The sequence below is a fragment of the Otolemur garnettii genome, unplaced genomic scaffold, assembly GCF_000181295.1.
Source record: "Otolemur garnettii isolate 467f Iridium unplaced genomic scaffold, OtoGar3 scaffold00035, whole genome shotgun sequence".
Lineage (NCBI taxonomy): Eukaryota > Metazoa > Chordata > Mammalia > Primates > Galagidae > Otolemur > Otolemur garnettii.
The window spans coordinates 15,678,670-15,682,349 of record NW_003852430.1 but is presented as its reverse complement, the minus strand read 5'-3'; the positions used below and the strand labels follow the sequence as shown (position 1 = coordinate 15,682,349).

The following is a 3,680-nucleotide window of genomic DNA, read 5'->3' as shown; positions in this document are numbered from 1 at the left end:
AAAAAAAAAAAAAAGGACTGACAGGTTCTCTCTGGAACCTGTTTTAACTTTGTGGCATTCTGTGTAACTTCCTTCTGCACATCCACAGTGTATAGTTTCTTTCTTTTTCCTGTAATAAACTGTTTTGTGGAAATGCTATGTGTTTGTGGTCACTCCTTTAATGGCTCAACTTGGTTCCTGGACTCAATCTTGACACTGGGACCTGGGGGACCAGGGAACATCCAGATGGGCCTAGCTAGGCCCCAGGTTCTGCAGTGCAGACCCCCCAGGGTCAGCTGCCTTGGACGCTGTCTTCCTGAGGAGTCTGGTCCTCCTCTGTGGGGCTCCCATATCTTCTTCTTCCCCACCCTTAGGCAGGGACAGAATAAACGTTTGTATGGATTTTTAAAAAATGGAAAAAACCCAACAAAACACCAAAAAACAGCTGGGCATTGTGGTGGGAGCCTGCAGCCCCAGCTACTTGGGAGCTGAGGCAAGAGAATTGCTTGGGCCCAGGAGTTTGAGGTTGCTGTGAGCTGTGATGCCACATCACTCTACCCAGGTTTGAGACTGTCTCAAAAAACAAAAACAAAAACAAAACCCTGCAACAACAAACTTGAATCTATGGAATGGCATGCCCAATCCTGATGGGAAAATTGAGATATCTTGCAAGTGACGAATTATTGAATTAATTTGTATTTTTTGCACCTTTAAAATCTAAATTTTAATAAAGTATGTTTTCATCTCTGAAAAATAACTTTAATTTTCTCTGGAAAAATTAACACAAAAGACCATTTAAAAATGGAGTATTATGGTAAGAGCATTTACAGTATTAAAAAATACACTGCTAAAGTTAAAACAGTGGAATTTGAATGGAAAAATACCTTATAAAATATCTTATTCTTCATTTAACTTCTGCAAAGACTTTTACATTACATGGGGTAAGTAAAGCGTGGTTTATTTTCTATATGGTTCACTAACAGTTGGCTACTTACTTAGGAAGAAAATGTATTTATAGTATCTCACGTCACATCAGAATAAATCTAGATTAATTAAAGGCTTAATTGTGGGAAAAAAGAAGTCTTAAATATCTTAGTTATAAAAAACTGTAAAAGAAGTCTTAAATAGCTTAGTTATAGAAAACTGGTAAAGGTTTAAATTGTAGATAGATAAAAGTTAGAATAGAAAAGCTAAATGCATAATTGTATTCTGTTTTCCAGGTTTTAAGGCATATGTGATATTCTTTCACACATCACATATGTAATATGTACAAAGATATGTTTTGTGATTCACAAAACATTTTATCAGGTGGGCAGTTGGATTTAAGAGTCTACTTTTCTTCTTGGATGCCCTAGTTCACAGCATAACCTGTCCATGTGACCCCAATAAAGGATCAGTATCTTTGCTGTAGCAACACTTTATTCAAATAAAATCCACAGGGAACTAAAGAGAAAAAGAGAAAAATAATTGACAAAAGAGTTAGTATTAATGATTAATATAATCTCTTGGAAATATATTCAACTAGACCACTTAGAATTATCCTTCTAATTAAAATGCTGAAATACTTTTCACTTATCATAATTTATAATGATTTTTTAAAATGTACAATTCTGAAACCAGAATGCGCTAATGAATTCTATCATACCTTGATTTTAATTTTCAATATGAGTTAATACTATTCCTTGTTTTGTGTGTGTATGTATGTGTTTGTGTATGTGTTTATGTTAAAATATTAAACTGTTCATGTCCTTTGGCTTAGTTTATTTCTCTACAAAAGATTATTATAATGTCATTAAAATTATCTTAATAATGCTATGTTTAATAACATGACAAAATACTTGTGTGACTAGAATATTTTTTTAAAATTGGGTCATAATTCTGCTTACGGTGCTAAAAACTTTGTAAAATACTAAGACTAGAAGAAAATATATTATTTTCAGAATTTAGGTGGTGGGATTATGTGATGCTTTTCTTTTTTTCTGCTTTTCTTGTTTTTCAGAAACATATCACACTTATGATAAGTATGACATTTATCTGATTATGTTATAATAAGAAAAAGTTGTTAATGATAAGGAAAGAATATCACATATGCTTTAAAGCCTGGAAAACAGAAGCTATGAGATATTGTTGAGATTAAAAGACTACACAAACAACTGTTTTGTGGAACTGCTGTGTGTTTGTGGTCACTCCCTTCACTCCCTTAACAGCTCAACTCAGTACCTGTACCCTTGTTGTTTCTACAAGACAGCAAGTGTTGGCTGCAATATGTGGAATATTACTTATCAGCAACGATTAACAAAGTTTTATCAGTCTCTATGGATTCTTTACTAGAATGAAAAAAGTTAAGTTGGTGCTAAAGAGAACAATTATACAAAGAACTGTTTGGGGTTCCTTGGTACTCAAGCTCCACGTCTAGCACCAAGTGTTAGATTGAGAAGCAATGACAATAACAATGGTGGTGAAAATGATAACAATTGTAATAATAGGAATAATTGTAATAATAGTAGTTAACATTTTTAAGGAACTTATTGTGTGCCAGGATTTATATGTTTAAAAATTTTGTCTTACAATAATGATATCTGGTTGTTCTCATTATTATTCTTCTTTTAGATGTGAAAAATTGAGATCCAAAGAAGTCAAATAATTGGTTACTTATCTAGTTATGTATCTAGATGGCTGTCCTAGATAATCTATTTCAAAGCCTATGTGCTCTTTTTTAGGAGAGTGATCTCTTAATAAGTATTTTATGATCTAGAGCCTTCCAGTTAGGAACTGATATACATCTCTACCAATACTTTCTGCCGCGTGTTTAATTAAGCTATTTTTGTGGGATAACTTTTTAATAGGATGAGTATTCAAAGCTGTTGAAAAAAATTACTTTTGTCCAAATTTAAAACTTCTTCTCTATGAAAGGATGAAAGGTAAGGTTACAGACTTTTGTTGGAGAAAATGTGTGCAAAATATATATCTGACAAAGAACTTGTATCTAGGAAGTATAAGAACGTCTAAACAGTAAAAATCAATTTGAAAATTATTTAAAAACCCCAAATGGGTAAAAGATTTGACTGGACATTTTGCCAAAGAAGATAAACAGATGGCACATGTACATAAAAAGATGAGCTACCTCTACTGACCAGTGATAAAAAAAAAATCACTGGCAATTAGAAAAATGCAATTTGAAACTATAATGAAATTCAATCAAGTTCTGGGAACAAGATGGAATAGATGCACTTTTCCCTATTCTTTCTGCTAAGTACAGCTAAACACCCCAGATATTGTATATTGAAAAAACAAACATTGGAAGAATTTGAAAAGTGGAGGGGAGAAGGCAGACTAATTAGGCTTCTCACTGTGGTGAGCTCCCTGTGTTTTCTTTTTGTCAGTTATTCCTAGAAGTGTGGCGGAGAATCAGGGACCTGGTGCTGGGCCAAAGGATCTAGACCCAAATAAATAAATAAATATCCCTTAAAAAAGTCTGCTCTATCAAGTCAAGAAATAGCCTAAAAAAGAGAAGAGAAAACTTTTACTTCTTTTTAAAAAGCCAGGGTCTCCTTATGTCACCTCAGGCTGAAATGTGATAGCATGATCATAGCTTACTGAAGTCCTCTTGGTCTCAAGTGATCTTCTTACCTCTGCCTACTGAGGTAGCTGGAATCGCAGGCATTAACTGCCACCATGGCTATGATTTTTTTTTTTTTTTT

At 33.5% G+C, this 3,680-nt stretch overlaps 1 pseudogene; it reads left to right on the top strand.

Moving 5' to 3' along the window:
• Positions 1 to 2,017, top strand: part of LOC100959118 — a 5,702-nt pseudogene extending 3,685 nt beyond the window's left edge.
• Positions 2,018 to 3,680: the final 1,663 nt, after the last annotated feature.